Here is a 19,824-nt window from a genome sequence, read left to right as displayed (position 1 = left end):
ACAACCCCAGAATCTCCAGTTTATCCACGTAATTGTAATCCCTCATCCCTGGAACCATTCTAGTAAATCTCTTCTGCACCCTCTCAAAAGTTTGAACTCACAACCTTCTGATGCAATGGTAAAAGCACTGAGTCAAGGCTGGCCCTTATTTCCAAAATATTAGCAAGACTTTTCCAATAACCCTTTTAAATAACTAAAGACCTTAAATAGTTTTTGCATTCCTCTAAATAAAGCAATTGAAAGAAATAATTTAATTGTTTGGATTAAAATGAATACCACACATTTATCTCAGCATGTCAATCAGATTTAATTGTAGTAGAAATGGAACTGAAGAACATACTTCAGTGAAGGAAAAAATTGAATAGATTTACTGGCTACATTAAATACAATGACAATTTTTGACTCCAGGTTATTAAAAATGCTTTATGTATAGTAACTAATCTGGATGCATTACTAAAGCCCTTAGGACTATGATTACTTTTTTAAATCATGCTCAAAGAACAATTAGATGTAAACACTGTTAATGACCATCTCTGTGTGGCATCTATTCACGACTTCCCCTCCTTTCCAAATGTGCAGGACAGTCATAAATTACACAGGCCAGACGCAGTTATTGAATAGACTGCATTTGACTAAATCAGGTGAGCGTTTAGGCAGGGGCCCTGATTCAGCAATTCGTCTGAATTTGTCTTCATCTGGATTTTGTATCGTAATGATCCCCCACTAAATTTAAGAAAAAGGTAAATGTTCTTTGTTCTCAGTCTTATTTCAGGAAGTGTATTATTTTGAATGTCTAATTGGAAGCATTGCCCCTTGAGAAGCCTACTGCAGTGAAAGGAATATTCTCAGAATACAGTAAAAAAAATCAGAACAATTTGACTAATAATATGTGGCTGCCTAAAACAATATGTTAATAAGGGTCCTGCACCTGAATCGGGACCCTTTTGTAAAATTGGTGTATTGCGCACCTAAAAGGTCACTTCCTAAACCTATCCAGTAAATCGTGGCGGAAGCAGCCTTCACTAGCACTATGTAAAGTGATCCTCACGTTTATTGCGGTAAGGGCAAAGGGGGGAGGAATTCCTGAAATGTGTGCAAGAGAACTTTCTTGATCAGTATGTTTCCAGCCCAATGAGGAAGGAAGCAGTGCTGGATCGAGTTCTGGGGCATGAAGTAGACCAACCAGAGCATGTTTCAGTGGGATATCATTTGGGAAAGAGTGATCACAATATTATTAGGTTGAGAGTAGTTATGGAAAAGGACAAGAAAAAATTCAAATGTGAAAATATTCAACTGGAGTTGAAAAGGGATTTGGCCCTGGTGGATTGGAATCAAAGATTGGCAGGTATATGATAAATGAGTCATGGGAAGCCTTCAAAGAGAAGATAGGTTGGGTACAGACTAGACACAGTCCCATGATGGGAGAAGGAAAGGCATCCAAAGCTAGAGCTGTCTGGATGACTAAAGATATAGGGGGTGTAATTGGATTAGGCCCAAAACCGGGCGCAGAGATCGAGAAGCGCGATCTGCCCGCGCCCGTTCAAAGCGGTGTAGGCAACATGCAAAATTCGTGCTGCCTGCTCATTACATGATTGGAGCGCTGAGCTCAGCACTAAATGTGCTGCTGTTTGGCTCAGAGATCAAGAGGGGGGCCAATATCGGGTGCAGTCCACTGGCTATAAAATTTTGCCTCGGCTCTCTGCACTTCTTAAAGGGGAGGTGCTTTGTCGCAGAAGCACTTCATTGTCACTGTGGATGCAGTCATGTCGCAACAGGGAAGTAAAAGGGTACAGTGCTTCTCAAATGCGGCACTGGTGGCCTTGGTCCTGGGGGTGCACAGAAGACATCAGATACATGCAGGGGGGCAGGAGGCCTTCCACACAGAACACCAGAAGGAAGTGGGAGGAGATAGTCCAAGCCGTCAGTGCCATGAGTGTTGGCCCCCAGGACCTGGATCCAGTGCTGCAAGAAGTTTAATAACTTCACACATGATCAAGGTGGGTGAATGCATCTTCAAATGCCATATCCCACCATCTGCACCACTAGCCTCACACACTGCTCAATGCAGCACACCCCCATCACTCAGCTACCAAAAGTTTCTAGCAATCATGACTCATACCTCACAATCATAGCTTCACCTCACCCTCACACACTTACCACTGCTGCAAGCCTCACACCCACATTTCACACCTTGCACACAATGTCAGCTATTCAACCATGACAGGTACATCACACAAATACATTGCACCACACTCACCAACACACTTCTCTTTCTCCTGCAGGTCAAGGTGGCTCACAACCATCGTGGGCAGCAACAAACAAGCAGGGGTGAAGCACATCTGCAGAACCTTACTGCACTGGAGGAGACGGTGCTGGAGATAATTGGAAGGGCCGTTGCTAATGCCGTGGCGAGTGGCGAGGTTGAAAGCATTGCTGATGACTTTATGTTCATACCTAATCCTTCTTCTCACATCCCACTTTCCCCTCATCGTACAATTTCTTCTCACTTACAAGCTGCTGATGGTGTAAGCATGCACATCTTGCTTCCCTGCCTCCCCTCACCACAACCCAACCCTTGTGCCTTTCTCCTTTCAGATACCCAAGAACTGCCAGCAGCTCAGCCAGTCCCTGAGCAACCAAAGGAGGAAAGTGATGGAGAAGAAGAGGCACCGTCACTCGACCTGACACTCCTAGGCACCAGCTCAGAAAATGGCACTGTGTGAACTTTAGAGGGTGGTATAGAGGCGGGATCTGCATGTGGTGAGTCATCGGGCATGAGTGGGCTGCAGCCAGGCCAGGGGGAAAGGGTAGCTCAGGTGCCAGGGCCCTGCAGGGGGAGTTCGCACACAAGTTCTGTTGCACAGGACTCAGATGAGGATTCGATGGGGCAGCCTTCAAAAGAAGGGTAATGGGCGTGCACACAGAAATGCTTAGTGCAATGGCCGGCCTGCCAGAGAGCCTCCAGTCACTGTCAAGGAACATGGAGGAGTCCGGCTCCAACATTGCATGGGGCTTTGCGTGGAGCTTGGAGCCCATGATTTCCAGGATGGAAGTGATGGGCAATGCCATTAGAGCACTTGTGGACCCAACCATGATGCTGGGTGTGATGGGCAATGTTGCAGCTTCCATTGCAGCACAAGTGACCCAATGTCTGAGAGCTGCAATGAAAGTTCAGACTGCTCTCATGCAGGCTCAGTTTGGTGCCATGCAAACTCAGACTGATGCCACCATGGCTGGGTTTATGAACACGGAAAGGGGCTTTCCAGGTCTCACAGCAGTCCGGCAATCTGTCCTCCAACAGATGGCTAGGAATGCTGAGGCACCGCACCGGGGGAATGGCAGTGGCTCGTGGAGCAAGGACCTGCTGTCCTCTCTCAGGATGACAGCACTCTGCCCCAGGTGGGCAGAGGAAACACTTCAAGGACACCCTCAAAGCCTCCTTGAAAAAGTGCAACATCCCCACTGACACCTGGGAGTCCCTGACCCAAGACAGCACAAAGTGGAGAAGAAGCATCCGGGAAGGCGCCGAACACCTTGAGTCTCTTCGCCGGGTGCAAGCGGAAGCCAAGCGCAAGCAGCGCAAGGAGTGCACGCCAACCCAAGCACCCCACCCAGCCGCCCCTTCAACCACCGTCTGCCTCACCTGTGACAGAGACTGTAGGTCCCACATTGGACTCATCAGTCACCTGTGAACTCATTTTTAATGTGGAAGCAAGTCATCCTCGGTTCTGAGGGACTGCCTCAGAAGAAGAAGAAGATTTGTACTCCCACCACTGCCACTCTGCCAGTGCCCTTGCTGCTGCCTGGCAACCAGCCAGCCCAGATTTATAATGGGGAACAAAGAAATGGCTGACCAATTAAATACATACTTTGGTTCTGTCTTCACAAAGGAGGACACAAATAACCTCCCAGAGATGTCGGGGAACATACGGTCTAATGAGAGGGAGGAACTGAATGAAATCAGTATTCGTAGGGAAATGGTGTTAGGGAAATTGACGGGATTGAAGGCCGATAAATCCCCAGGGCCTGATAATCTACATCCTAGGGTACTTAAGGAAGTGACCCTAGAAATAATCGATGCATTGCTGGTTATCTTCCAAAATTCTATAGACTCTGGAACAGTTCCCATGGATTGGAGGGTAGCTAAAGTTACCCCACTATTCAAAAAAGGTGGTAGAGAGAAAACAGGGAATTATAGACCAGTAAGCCTGACATTGGTAGTGGGGAAAATGCTAGAGTCCATTATAAAAGATGTAATAGCAGAGCACTTGGAAAACAGTGACAGGATCGGACAAAGTTAACATGGATTTACAAAAGGTAAATCGTGCTTGACTAATCTACTGGAATGTTATGAGGAAGTAACTGGTAGAATAGATAAGAGAGAACTAGTGGATGTGGTGTATTTGGACTTTCAGAAGGCTTTCGATAAGGTCCTGCATAAGAGATTAGCGTGTAAAGTTAAGGCACATGGGATTGGGGGCAAGGTACTGACTTGGATAGAGAGCTGGTTGGCAGACAGGAAGCAAAGAGTTGGAATAAACGGGTCTTTTTCCGAGTGGCAGGCAGTGACTAGTGGGGTACTGCAGGGATCGGTCCTTGGACCCCAGCTATTCACAATATATATAAATGATCTAGACAAGGGAACTAGATGTAATATCTCCAAGTTTGCAGACGACACAAAGCTGGGTGGGCGTGTGTGCTGTGAGGAGGATGCTGAGAAACTCCAGGATGATTTGGACAGGTTGGGTGATTGGGCAGAAGCATGGCAGATGCAATATAATGTGGATGAATGTGAGGTTATCCATTTTGGTGTCAAAAACAGGAAGGCAGATTATTATCTGAATGGCAATAGATTGGGAGAAGGGGAAGTGCAACGAGACCTGGGTGTCCTTGTGCACCAGTCGCTGAAGGTAAGCATGCAGGTGCAGCAGGCGGTTAAGAAGGCAAATGGTATGTTGGCCTTCGTAGCGAGAGGGTTTGAGTACAGGAACAAGGATGTCTTGTTGCAGTTGTACAGGGCCTTGGTGAGACCACATCTTGAATATTGGGTGCAGTTTTGGTTGCCTTATCTGAGGAAGGACGTTCTTGCCATGGAGGGAGTTCAGCGAAGATTCAGCAGGCTGATACCTGGGATGGCAGGAATGACATATGAGGAGAGATTGGGTCGATTGGGCTTATACTCGCTGGAGTTTAGAAGAATGAGAGGGGATCTCATTGAAACTTATAAAATTCTGACAGGACTGGACAGACTAGATGCAGGAAGGATGTTCCCGATGGTTGGGGAGTCCAGAACCAGGGGTCACAATCTAAGGATAAGGGGTAAGCCATTTAGGACAGAAATGAGGAGGAATTTCTTCACCCAGAGAGTGGTGAACATGTGGAATTCTCTACCGCAGAAGGCAATAGAGGCCAATTCATTAAATATATTCAAGAAGGAGTTGGATATATTTCTTAAGGCTAAAGGGATCAAGGGATATGGGGAGAAAGCAGGGACAGGGTACTGAATTTGGATGATCAGCCGTGATCGCATTGAATGACGGAGCAGGCTCGAGGGGCCGAATGGCCTACTCCCGCTCCTATCTTCTATGTTTCTATGTTAAGTTAGCGCCGCCACTAACCTCCCGCTGAATTTCACAGGAGGCGTTGGCAGCGCCGCGCCCGGACGCGAGTTGCTTTGCGCCCCATTGGCGTCCTCTTAGGGCACTAACGGGAGGCGCAAAGCAACCGAATTTCCCCCCCTATATGTTTCAATGAGATCACCTCTCATTCTTTGAAACTGCAGAGAGTATCTGCCCAATCTACTCAATCTCTCCTCATAGGACAACCCTCTCATCCCTAGAATCAATCTAGTGAACCTTCGTTGCACCGCCTCTAAGGCAAGTATATCCTTCCTTAAATAAGGAGACCAGAACTGTGCACAGTACTCCAGGTGTGGTATCACCAAGGCCCTGTAGCAAGACTTCCTTACTCTTGTACTCCAACCCTCTAGCAATAAATGCCAACATGCCATTTGCCTTCCTAATTGCTTGCTGTATCTGCATGCTAACTCAAGTGCTGCAGAGGTTAAATATGAAGATATCAACAGCCCATCATACATAAAATGACTGATTAAGGACAATACACATGGATCTTCTAAGTGCACCGGGCTGCCTGCCAGAGAGCTTGCACACAATGTCGGAGATTATGGAGGATCCCAGCTCCAACTTGTCTGCTGTTTTCGTACTTGGCCAGAAAGCTTGCGCGCAATGTCGGAGAGCATGGTGGAGTCCAGCTCCAACTTGTGTACATCAAGATCACGCAGTCAACCATAGAGTGTATAGTCAGCTCTATGGGCACTGCAGGGGGGGATCAACAGCGAGGAAGCCTTGGAGGATACCCAGATCTGTAAGGCAGCAATCATTGAGGAGAGATTCTCCTGAGCCATCCCACCCCTCCCCAGAGCACCAAGAGTTACTCCTTCCATCTTACCAAGTCCTGACACCCACCATATCAATGCCCTCAAACAGTACCACTTCATGTATAGTCCTGTTACATCACTAAGATTATGAAGAACAACAGGTATACCAAAACAAAAAATTTTACTTCACTACTCCAACAGACTTCAGGAGTAAAAGTTCTCAATTGGGGAAAGACCAATTTTACTCAGCTGAGATGTGGTTTAAAAACAGCTACTTGAAAGTGACCAATCAAAGTTGTCTGCAGTCAAAGTGCACCTCCACTTTAAGAGGTGCAGGCTGTATTTAAATGGCGTCAGCAACACATGATATTGACGCACTCATTAGGTGAGCTGCCAATGAACAATGTGAGTACCACTGGCAGCCCACCTATTTTATTTAAATTATTAATTAGGCGAACCAACTTGGGGCCTTAGTTGCACCCACGTGATTCTGTGCCTGAAAACAGGCTTAAACCAATGTCTACCCTGAAATTTCTCAGGCTGCTGCAGAATATGGAAAATATTCTATGAGAAACTAATCTCATGATGCATGAATAGAACTGATTTGCTGTCCTACTGCCTGAGTGATTTTCTGCTCATATAATGTAGGATTGCCTTTTTAACATTATTTTTCCCTATAATTTAGCAGTATATAGCTAATCTTTTGTATATAGCTAACCTGTGCAAAATTGATCTACCCAGGGCTCTGTGAAATATGTTAAATAAATAAATGTTCTATTGCTTCTGTGATCACACCTATAGTGCCATCTCAGATGTGATATCTAGCAATCTAACCTTTGTTGCTTTTTGCTGTAAACTAATCTGAATGTATGACAGTTTTACATACAGTAGAGGGAACCTGCCTGCATGCTGCGTGAAGCAAAGGAAATTGAATATTTGAAGGGTAGCCATAAGTAAGCTAAGATTCACTCACTTTCATGGACTGAAAACAGCTGTAGATTAGAAGATTATTAACCATGGAAGCAAAGCACATGCTTTCACTTTGCTCAACTTGCCAAATATCTCATTTTGAAAAGACAAGAATAAATTGCAAGAAAACAATGTCACGGACAGCATTTTTCACTTTCCTGTCTGAATATTTTTATCTTGCTTAATACACTGAAATAGACAAATCAGTAACTCTGACAATCCATCACTGCTTGACTCATAAAAGAATAAGCTTTGATAAATGTGAAGTGCTGGAGAAAGATGTGCTTCAGGCTTCTTGATTCTTTGAAGGTTCCTCAGCTGAAGAATGAAATTACCATAATTTTATGTCTTTATTCAGCAGCGTATACAGCGTTATTCGTTTCAGTCTGGTGGAGGCAAGCAGTGGATGTACAGAATATATGACTTATATAAATGAGATTTTACAGCATTAAGCTGTTCTGTTACTTAAAAGTAATTCAAATATTGAAAACAAAGAACTTTCACAACTGAGCTTTTTGCCCCAAAAGTCCTTGAAGATGAATGTTTCCTCATATAGACTCTTTGTAACCCTTGATTATTTAAGAGTTTTGAAATGAAGCAAACTGCACATCATAGAGTAATCAGTATGCATATGCACGAATGCGCAGCACCTATGAAGTAGTAACACCTTTGATTCATTACTGTGATTTTGCCATGCAGTGAGTTCCCAGTCTCAAATAATCCATAAAAGGAGGTGCTGAACAGAGGAAACAAATCTCTTCAAAGACAGAAAAATTGGAAAGTGAGTCAACCCACCCTGCCTTCATGAACCTTCTAATTGTTAGTTGCAGAGAGATAGTAGCAAAGGCATGGGAACAGCCATCTGGCCTTCTTCTTGGTCAAGGATTGTTGGTGCATGGCGCTTGGGACCTTGGGACCTTGAAAAATGGGAAAAAACCTTCAAAAAAAATAAAAAGGGAGCAACATTTTTAGAAGAAGAAAGCATTTGGTACAATAATTACTTATCTGTTTCATCTATTTGCTTGTTGAATTGGGTTAGGCCACTATTGATACCTATCTAGAACAGTGCAACAATGGGACCTGCCAATGATAGTAATAGTTCCTTAAGAATAAATTTTCTAGAGTTCTATGTATTCCAAATTTCATAACTTATGCTGTGTTTAGTAATTCTAACATTCAGGTTCCTGGCAGCTCATGAAAGCATTCCAATTACAGTGTTGACTGGGACACTGGACTAATATTTTTAAGGTGCAACCTCAATACCCATTTACTGGCCAGGACTTCAAAGTGGTCTACGTCTCAAACTAATTCCTCCACGGCTTTAGAGAAATTAGAGTTTGAGAGCAGCACTCTAATATGAATGTCTAATTAACCTGTGAAAGTGATGATTTGAAGCAATAAATGAAGTAATGAAGTATTAAAGGGAACAAGTTGACCTCATTGCTCCTTCTGAAACCCATGGTTAAAAGAATTCTGAATAACTTTAACATCTTTCTATTTATTTTTAAATATTTTTGTTTCTTCTTGAATACTTTAGCTATGTTTTTCACTGGTCACTATTGTCAGGAATTACCTCGGTGAGTCTCCTAATCGGCCAATGTAACTTCAGTGGCAGATCGGCGGAAATTCCGCTTATACAGTGTTTCCAGGGTTTCCGCTGATCTTCTGCCAAAGTTACGATGGCCAGTCAAGAGATGACCACCCCCCACAATAGAAATTCACAGCATATATCTTAGCACCATCATAAACAGAGCAAGGAGATATCCTACGTTCACTGTTTCTAGCAACATCATAAAAGTGTTCTAAAAGAATGCATTTACAGCTTCCTTAGAAAGAAAGACTTCTAATTATATAACGCCTTTCATGACCTCAGGTCATCCGAAAGCACTTTACAGCCAATGAAGTACTTTTGAAGTGTAGTCACTGTTGTAACGTAGGAAACACAACAGCCAATTTGTGCACAGCAAGATCCCACGAATAGCAATGTGATAATGACCAGATAATTTGTTTTAGAGGTTGATTGAGGGATAAATATTGGCCAGGACACCAGGGATATCTCCCCTGCCCTTCTTTGATATAGTGCCAAGGGATCTTTTATGTCCACCTGTGAGAGCAGACATAGGGTTAACATCTCATCTGAAAGACAACACTCAAGAGTCAACAAATACAATAGCAAAATACTGCAGATGCTGGAAATCCAAAATAACAACAGAAAATGCTGGAAAAACTCAGCAGGCCAGGCAACATCCATGGAGAGAGAAATAGAGTCAACATTTCAGGTCGAAACCCTTCGTCAGGACTGAAAAAATACAGGAAATGAAACAGATTAAAAGGCCAGTTTGGGGGCTGGGAAATGGGGATGAGAGAACAAAAGAGAAGTGAAGAGACATTAAGAGGTATTCAAAATGAGACGAGATGGTGATAGGACTAGTGGAGAGACAAAAGACGGCTCTAGATTAGATGTGAAATGCGCTGGCAGAATGAGAGACAGCTGCCATGTGGGAGAGAAAAAAAGGGGGAAGGGCACAAAACAAAGGTGTGGATAAAAAAAATATCTAAAAATGTAATAGGGGCCGAGATTATGATCTGAAATGATTGAACTCGATATTGAGTCCGTGATATACCTATCAATTCAGTTCATGAAAAGCGACGAGTTAAGTTAGTAACTATAGGTTTTTATTGGCTAAATAACAGAGCCCACCCTCGTGGGTGATCGGATCCAACAAGGAGGAATACCAGCCAGTCGACCACCTTTATAGCTGGGCAAGCAGGCGGAGCCATGGGCGGAGTCAGCTGTGGTCAGCCCAGGTATAACAGCGTGACAAGAGGTGACCTTGTGTAGTGATACAACAGTGTAAACAGTGATAACCATAGTGTAACGATATAAACAGTGATAACCATAGTGTAACGATAGTGAACGATAAAAGTGGTTTACCACATTCACCCCTTGTTTAAATTTGAGTCCGGCGGGGTGAAGTGTACTACCAGTTCAGGTATGTCAGTCTGTCCGGAGGCCTCGTAAGCCTTTCTGACCGGCGCAGCAGCGGCGGCGGTGTTGCAGTATCCGATGTTAATGCTGGTGTCTGCGTGGTCGGCGAAGGCTCGTGGGGTTCCGGCATGCCGTCTACCTGGGCTGGATTTGGGGGGGGTGGTGGGGGGTAATGGTGGTGTCTCAGGGGTGCCCGAGGGTGCGAGGTCTCGTAAGGAGACTGTGTCCTCCCGCCCGTCTGGGTATGCCACATAGGCGTACTGGGGGTTGGCGTGCAGGAGGTCCACCCTCTCGACCAGAGGGTCTGTTTTATGGGCCCTCGCATGCTTTCGCAGCAAGACGGGCCCCGGAGAAGTCAGCCATGTTGGTAGCGAGGTTCCCGTAGTCGACTTCCTGGGGAAAACAAACATTCGTTCATGGGGGGTGGCGTTAATGGCAGTGCAAAGCAGTGACCGGATGGAATGCAGCGCTGCCAGGAGGACTTCCTGCCAGCGAGAGGTTGGGAGGCCCTTAGACTTTAAGGCTAAGAGAACGGCCTTCCAGACAGTCGCGTTCTCTCTTTCCACCTGGCCGTTCCCTCGGGGGTTGTAGCTGGTGGTCTTGCTTGCAGCAATACCTCTCGCTAGTAGGAACTGGCGAAGCTCCTCGCTCATGAAGGATGAGCCCCGGTTGCTATGTATATAGTTCGGGAACCCGTACAAGGCGAAGAGGTTGTTCAGGCATTTGATGACCGTGGTACTGGTCATGTCTGGGCAGGGGCAGGCAAAGGGGAAACGGGAGTACTCATCAATAATGTTGAGGAAGTACACATTACGGTCAGAGGACGGGAGGGGCCCCTTAAAATCGATGCTCAAGCGCTCGAAGGGGTGGGTGGCCTTGATCAGGCTTGCTCTGTCCGGCCTAAAGAAATGCGGTTTGCATTCGGCACAGGTTTGGCAGTTCCTGGTCATGGTCCTGACCTCCTCGATGGAGTAGGGCAGGTTGCGGGCCTTAATGAAGTGGTAAAGTCTGGTGACCCCAGGGTGGCAGAGGTCGTTGTGGAGGGTCTGCAGTCTATCAATTTGCGTGTTGGCGCATGTACTTCGTGATAGAGCATCTGGGGGTTCGTTCAGTTTACCAGGCCGGTACAAGATATCATAATCGTAGGTGGAGAGCTCGATTCTCCACCTCAAGACCTTGTCGTTCTTGATTTTGCCCCTCAGCTTGTTATTAAACATAAAAGCGACCGAACGCTGGTCGGTGAGGAGGGTAAATCGTTTGCCTGCCAGGTAATGCCTCCAGCGTCGTACTGCCTCCACGATCGCCTGGGCCTCCTTCTCGACCGAAGAGTGTCGGATCTCAGGGCCCTGGAGGGTCCTTGAGAAGAAGGCCACAGGTCTCCCCTCCTGGTTAAGGGTTGCAGCTAGGGCGAAGTCGGATGCATCGCTCTCCACTTGGAAAGGGATAGACTCATCCACCGCGTGCATTGTGGCCTTAGCAATGTCTCCCTTTATGAGGGAGAAGGCTGCGCATGCTTCTGCCGTCAGGGGGAAGGAGGTGGACTTCATGAGGGGTCTGGCTTTGTCCGCATAATTGGGCACCCATTGGGCATAGTAGGCGAAGAGCCCCAGGGTTCTCTTCAGCGCCTTTGGACAGTGGGGGAGGGGAAGCTCCATGAGGGGGCGCATTCTTTCGGGGTCGGGGCCGATGACTCCGTTCTCTACTACGCAGCCGAGGATGGCAAGACGCGAGGTGTTAAACACACATTTCTCCTTATTGTAGGTGAGGTTCAGCCGTTGGGCCGTACAGAGGAATCTCTCCAGATTAACATCATGGTCCTGCCGGTCGCGGCCGCAGATGGTGACGTTATCTAGATAAGGGAACGTGGCACGCAGCCCGTTCTGGTCAACCATCCGTTCCATCTCCCTTTGGAAGACCGAAACCCCGTTGGTGACGCCGAAGGGAACCCTAAGGAAGTGGTAGAGGCGGCCATTCGCCTCGAAGGCGGTATACTGGCGGTCCTCAGGATGGATAGGGAGTTGGTGATAGGCCGACTTAAGGTCGATGGTAGAGAATACCCGGTATTGTGCGATCTGATTGACCATATCAGATATGCGGGGAAGGGGGTATGCGTCCAGCTGGGTGTACCGGTTTATGGTTTGGCTGTAGTCGATGACCAGGTGGTTTTTATTGCCGGTCTTAACGACTACGACCTGGGCACGCCAGGGGCTGGTGCTCCCCTCGATGATGCCCTCCTTCAGGAGACGCTGCACCTCAGAGCTAATAAAAGCTCTGTCCCCGGCGCTGTACCGCCTGCTCTTGGTAGCGACGGGTTTACAGTCGCGGGTGAGGTTAGCGAACAGGGAGGGGGGCGGGACCTTGAGGGTGGATAGGCCGCAGGTGGTACGCGGTGGGCGGTTTAAAAGCTGCTGGTTGTTGACTGTGAGTGGGGGGAGGGGTTCACCGTATGCCAAAGTGACACTTTGGAGGTGGCATTGGAAATCCAGCCCTAGTAGGACGGCAGCGCAGAGCTGGGGCAGGACGAGAAGTTTAAAATTTTTATACTCCGTGCCCCTAACCGACAGGGTCACAACACAGTAGCCGCTGATGTCTGTAGAATGGGACCTCGACGCCATCGAGATCCGGTTGCGCGTTGGCCGGACAGTGAGGGAGTAGTGGCTCACCGTGTCTGGATGGATGAAACTCTCCGTGCCTCCGCTGTCGAACAGGCAGGTCGTGGCGTGGCTGTTTACTTTGATGTCCATCATGGACTTGGACAGGTGATGCGGGCGAGCTTGGTCAAGTGTGACGGAGGCTAGTGTATGGCTGAGCGAGCTGCTGTAGTCTGCGGGTGAGGCGGTGGTCGGGTCTGGAGACAAGGTGGCGGTCGAGTGTGGTGAACAAAATGGCGGTGCCCACGACGTTGAATAAGATGGCGGAGAAGATGGCCGCCCCCACAACTCACATGAGGCACTGCCGGCGTCGGTGGCCTTGATCAAAGATGGCCGCCCCCACGACTCACACGAGGGGATACTGGCATCTGTGGCCTTGATGAAAGATGGCCGCCCCCACAACTCGCATGAGGCACTGCTGGCGTCTGTGGCTTTCCCCCTGCAGGCCTTCGCGAAGTGGCCTTTCTTGTGGCAGTCGGAGCAGGTCGCGTTTCTTGCAGGGCAGTGCGCCCTCGGGTGTTTCGCCTGGCCACAGAAGAAGCAGCCGGCGGCCCGATCGCGGGGCTCCGATGTCGCAGCCGGTACCGGGTGTGGCGGTCCCGATCGGTTCCGGGACACCGACGCTGTGGTAGGTCCCAGAGGCGGCGGTGCGAGGGGTATTGCGGCCGGGGTCGGGCCCGAATCCCAGGGTCGCGCAGCACAGTACCTGGAGTATGCCTCGAGGTCCCAATGGGCCACTTCCAAGGAGCGAGCGAGGGTAGCAGCTGTTTTCAGGTCGAGGTCCTTTGATTCCAGCAGTCTTTGCCGTGAGTAGTCTGACCGAAGGCCTTTCACGAAGGCGTCTCGGATGTTTCCATCTGTATGTTCCGCAGCTGTTACGGCTTTAAAGTCACAGTCCCTGCCGAGTATTTGCAGCGCCCGTAAGAAATCATCAACCGACTCTCCTGGCTGTTGCGAGCGGGATCTTAGGAGATGCCTGGCATACATTGAGTTTACAGGGCTCCGATACTGTTCTTTTAGCAGGTTGAGGGCGTCCTCGTATGTGGCAATGTCCCGGATGAGTGCAAATACTTTAGGGCTCACCTGAGCGGTCAGAACTCTTAGTTTGGATGCCGGAGGCATGCCGGATTCTCCCAGGTAGGCTTCGAAGCAGCTCAGCCAGTGTTCGAAGTCGAGGGCTGAATTCGCAGCCTGTGGGTTTAGATCCAGGTACGGCGGCCAGAGGGCTCGTAGCCAGGCCGGCTGCTGGGGCTGTTGTAGATGGCCGTTTGGCTGAGGCTGTACGTCTGACTGGTCGTTTGGCTGCTCCGTTGTAGACATTTCAAAATTTAGCCAATAAAATTGATATACCTATCAATTCAGTTCATGAAAAGCGACGAGTTAAGTTAGTAACTATAGGTTTTTATTGGCTAAATAACAGAGCCCACCCTCGTGGGTGATCGGATCCAACAAGGAGGAATACCAGCCAGTCGACCACCTTTATACCTGGGCAAGCAGGCGGAGCCATGGGCGGAGTCAGCTGTGGTCAGCCCAGGTATAACAGCGTGACAAGAGGTGACCTTGTGTAGTGATGCAACAGTGTAAACAGTGATAACCATAGTGTAACGATATAAACAGTGATAACCATAGTGTAACGATAGTGAACGATAAAAGTGGTTTACCACAGTCCGGAAGGCTGTAAAGTGCCTAATCGGAAGATGAGGTGCTGTTCCTCGAGCTTACGCTGGGTTTCCGTGGAACAATGCAAGATCCCAAGTACGGTGAGGTCTGAGTGGGAATGGGGCGGTGAATTAAAATGACAGGCAACCAGAAGCTCGGGGTCACCCTTACGGACTGAACGGAGGTGTTCCGCAATGCGGTCACCCAATCTGCGTTTGGTCTCCCCAATGTAGAGGGGACCACATCGTGAGCAGCGAATACAGTATACTAGATTGTAAGAAGTACAAGTAAATCGCTGTTTCACCTGGAAGGGGTGTTTGGGGCCCTGGACACTGGGAAGGGGGGGAGGTATAAGGACAGGTGTTGCACCTCCTGCGCTTGCACGGGAAGGTGCCGGGTGAAGGGGAAGGGGTGCCGGGGGTGATAGAGGAGTGGACTAGGGTGTCTCGGAGGGAGCGGTCCCTACGGAATGCTGAAAGGGGAGGGGAGGGGAAGATGCGTTTGGTGGTGGGATCATGTTGGAGGTGGCAGAAATGGCGGAGGATGATCCGTTGAATGTGGAGGCTGGTGGGGTGAAAGGTGAAGACAAGGGGAACCCTATCGTGGTTCCGGGAGGGAGGGGCAGGGGTGAGGGCAGACGTGCAGGAGATAGAACGGACACGGTCGAGGGCCGTGTCAACCACAGTAGAGGGGAACCCTTGGTTGAAGAAAAAGGAAGACATGTCGGAAGCACTGGTGTGGAAGGTGGCATCGTCGGAGCATATGCGGCGGAGACGGAGAAACTGAGAGAATGGAATAGAGTCCTTACAGGAGGCGGGGTGGGAGGAAGTGTAGTCCAGGTAGCTGTGGGAGTCAGTGGGCTTGTAGTGAATGTTGGTCAATAACCTAGCCCCAGAGATGGAGACGGAGAAGTCGAGGAGGGGAAGGGAAGAGTCAGAGATGGACCATGTGAAGGCGAGGGAAGGGTGGAAATTGGAGGCAAATTGAATGAAATTGTCTAGTTCAGGGCGAGAGCAGGAAATGGCACCGATACAGTCATCAATGTATCGGAAAAAGAGGTGAGGGAGGGGACCCGAGTAGGACTGGAACAAAGAGTGTTCCACATATTCCACGAAAAGGCAGGCATAGCTAGGACCCATGCGGGTACCCATAGCAACACCTTTGATTTGGAGGAAATGAGTGGAGTCAAAGGAGAAGTTGTTCAATGTGAGAACAAGGTCAGCCAGGCGGAGGAGGGTGGTGGTGGATGGGGACTGGTTGGGCCTCTGTTCAAGGAAGAAGCGGAGCGCCCTCAGGCCATCCTGGTGGGGGATGGAGGTGTACAGGGATTGTACGTCTTGGAAACGGTGGTTTGATGTTCGGTAGTGGGGTCATGGTCCAGGTGGAGGTAGGAGAAGGTGTCGGAGAGTTGGCATTCAGCTTCCGCTAGGTAGAGGTCGGCTCGCCAAACAACAACAGCACCACCCTTGTCAGCAGGTTTAATGACAATGTCGGGGTTGGATCTGAGAGAATGGATTGCTGCAAGTTCAGAGGGAGTTAGGTTGGAGTGAGTGAGGGGAGCAGAGAAATGGAGACGGCCGATGTCACGGCGGCAGTTAGCAATGAAAAGATCTAGAGAGGGTAAAAGGCCAGGGGGAGGGGTCCAGGTAGAACGAGAATTCTCAAAGCGGGTGAAAGGGTCAGCCGTACGGGGGGAAGATTCCTGGTCAGAGAAGTGGGCACGGAGACGAAGGCGGCGGAAAAAGAGCTCAACATCGTGCCGAGCTCGAAATTCATTGAGGTGGGGGCATAAGGGGATGAAGCTCAGGCCTTTGCTGAGGACTGATCGTTCGGGGTCAGAGAGGGGAAGGTCAGAGGGGATAGTGAAAATGCGGCAGGTGGTGAGATTGGGAGAAGGGGGGTCAGAGGAAAGTGAAAGGGAAGAAGGTTCCGGATGGGCGTTGGTGTTCAAGAGTTGATGAAGCTTGCGATCCTTGACATCGGAAAGGAAGAAAGAAAGTTTTTTGTTGAAGCGTCGGATGAGTCGAACGATGAAATGAAATTGTGGACCCGAACAGCTTTGAGATAGGGTACATCGGTGCTGCTGAAGAGAAAGCTCGAGAGTGTTCATGTGGCGCCGCATGGCGTTGAGCATGGATCTCAAGATGCGGCGAGGGCAGTAGTTCGATATTTGTAATCCTGGGTGGATCCGAAACACGAAGGGTGGAAGTTTAGTTGGAATCCACGTGGAATAATTCGAAACCAGAGACAGTTGCTGAGGAAAATGATGTGTCTGTGAAACCGAGTCTTGGCAGATACCTGATCAAACACGAGACGGGAAACTGAAAGCAATGAAGAAGAACAAGGTTGAAGAGCCAAACGGAGATCCCGTCGAAGAGAAGAGCAGAACTTCTTCAAGGTAGGCATTCCTAGAAGAGGTGTGACAGTGAACCAAACACTAGTACGATAGCAAAATACTGCGGATGCTGGAAATCCAAAATAACAACAGAAAATGCTGGAAAAACTCAGCAGGCCAGGCAACACTCCTTCAGTCAGCCTAGATTTTTTTGTGTTCAAGTCTCTGGAGTGGGACTATGAATCCACAACCTTCTGACTCAGAGGCGACGTGCTGCCCGCTGAGCCATGACTGACACCTGTAGACATCAAAGGACATTTCCATTATGTTTATAGTGTTGCTCACACATAGCTAACAGAGTGAATCTTCCCCTATTGTTTTTGAAATAGTGAGTATTGGTGATAACTTGTTTGGAGGAGTTAATTAACTTGGAAACACAAATAACCTAATTACACACACATTCATTAACCTAGGATATTTCAGCAACTGTCACTTTAACAGTGTGTGCTAATTTCACTGCCTTAAACTGCCAGGCTCAATACCTCCTGCGAGCCAACTAGCCTGATGTCATCGACAGCACTGTTTCAACAAAAAAATAACTAAAGGATTAACAGAAGGCAAGAGTGACACGGGGGCTTGGAATAGAAACATAGAAGATAGGAGCAAGAGTAGGCCATTCGGCCCCTCGAGCCTGCTCCACCATTCAATGCGATCATGGCTGATCATCCAAATTCAGTACCCGGTCCCAGCTTTCTCCCCATATCCCTTGATCCCTTTAGCCTTGAGAAATATATCTAACTCCTTCTTGAATATATTTAATGAATTGGCCTCTACTGCCTTCTGTGGTAGAGAATTCCACAGGTTCACCACTCTCTGGGTGAAGAAATTCCTCCTCATTTCTGTCCTAAATGGCTTACCCCTTATCCTTAGACTGTGACCCCTGGTTCTGGACTCCCCAGCCATCGGGAACATCCTTCCTGCATCTAGTCTGTCCAGTCCTGTCAGAATTTTATAAGTTTCAATGAGATCCCCTCTCATTCTTCTAAACTCCAGCGAGTATAAGCCCAATCGACCCAATCTCTCCTCATATGTCATTCCTGCCATCCCAGGTATCAGCCTGCTGAATCTTCGCTGAACTCCTTCCATGGCAAGAACATCCTTCCTCAGATAAGGCGACCAAAACTGCACCCAATATTCAAGATGTGGTCTCACCAAGGCCCTGTACAACTGCAGCAAGATATCCTTGTTCCTGTTCTCAAACCCTCTCGCTACGAAGGCCAAAATACCTTTTGCCTTCCTAACCGCCTGCTGCACCTGCATGCTTACCTTCAGCGACTGGTGCACAAGGACACCCAGGTCTCGTTGCACTTCCCCTTCTCCCAATCTATTGCCATTCAGGTAATAATCTGCCTTCCTGTTTTTGCTACCAAAGTGGATAATCTCACATTTGTCCACGTTATATTGCATCTGTCATGCTTCTGCCCAATCACCCAACCTGTCCAATTCATCCTAGAGTTTCTCGGCATCCTCCTCACAGCACACACACCCACCCAGCTTTGTGTCATCTGCAAATTTGGAGATATTACATCTAGTTCCCTTGTCTAGATCATTAATATATATTGTGAATAGCTGGGGTCCAAGGACCGATCCCTGCGGTACCCCACTAGTCACTGCCTGCCACTCGGAAAAAGACCCGTTTATTCCAACTCTTTGCTTTCTGTCTGCCAACCAGTTCTCTATCCAAGTCAGTACCTTGCCCCCAATCCTATGTGCCTTAACTTTACATGCCAATCTCTTATGCGGGACCTTATCGAAAGCCTTCTGAAAGTCCAAATACACCACATCCACTGGTTCTCCCTTATCTATTTTACCAGTTACATCCTCAAAAAATTCCAGCAGATTAGTCAAGCACGATTTACCCTTTGTAAATCCATGTTGACTTTGTCCGATCCTGTCACTGTTTTCCAAGTGCTCTGCTATTACATCTTTTATAATGGGCTCTAGCATTTTCCCCACTATCGATGTCAGGCTTACCGGTCTGTAATTCCCCGTTTTCTCTCTACCACCTTTTTTGAATAGTGGGGTAACATTAGCTACCCTCCAATCCATGGGTACTGTTCCAGATTCCATCGCATGTTGGAAGATGATCAGCAATGCATCTAATATTTCTAGGGCCACTTCCTTAAGTACCCTAGGATGTAGATTATCAGGCCCTGGGGATTTATCGGCCTTCAATCCCATCAATTTCCTTAACACCACTTCCCTACAAATACTGATTTCATTCAGTTCCTCCCTTTCATCAGATCCTACGTTTCCCGACATCTCTGGGAGGTTATTTGTGTCCTCCTTTGTGAAGACAGAACCAAAATATATATTTAATTGGTCTGCCATTTCTTTGTTCCCCTTTATAAATTCCCCTGATTCTGACTGCAAGGGACCTATGCTTGACTTCACCAATCTTTTTCTCTTCACATATCTATAAAAGCTTTTACAGTCAATTTTCATGTTCCCTGCAAGCTTACTCTCATATTCTATTTCCCCTTCTTAATTAACCCCTTTGTCCTCCTTTGTTGAATCCTAAACTGCTCCCAATCCTCAGGTTTACTGCTTTTTCTGGCCATTTTATATGTCCTTTCCTTGGATCTTATGCTATCCCTTATTTCCCTTGTTAGCCACGGTTGAGTCACCTTTTTTGTTTTATTTTTATGCCAAACTGGGATGAACAAATTCTGTAGTTCATCCATGCGGTCTTTGAATGTTTGCCATTGCCTATCCACCGTCAACCCTTTGAGTGACATTCCCCAATCAATCCTACCCAACGCGC

At 47.9% G+C, this 19,824-nt stretch overlaps 1 pseudogene; it reads right to left on the bottom strand.

Moving 5' to 3' along the window:
* The window catches only part of LOC147114765 (uncharacterized), a 38,865-nt pseudogene extending 22,309 nt beyond the window's left edge, over positions 1-16,556 (bottom strand).
* Positions 16,557-19,824: the final 3,268 nt, after the last annotated feature.

Source organism: Somniosus microcephalus, chromosome 7 (assembly GCF_052327205.1).
Source record: "Somniosus microcephalus isolate GS21.2 chromosome 7, FLI_Smic_1.0, whole genome shotgun sequence".
In the NCBI taxonomy this organism is placed as follows: Eukaryota; Metazoa; Chordata; class Chondrichthyes; order Squaliformes; family Somniosidae; genus Somniosus; species Somniosus microcephalus.
This window is presented reverse-complemented; position numbering and strand designations above follow the sequence as displayed.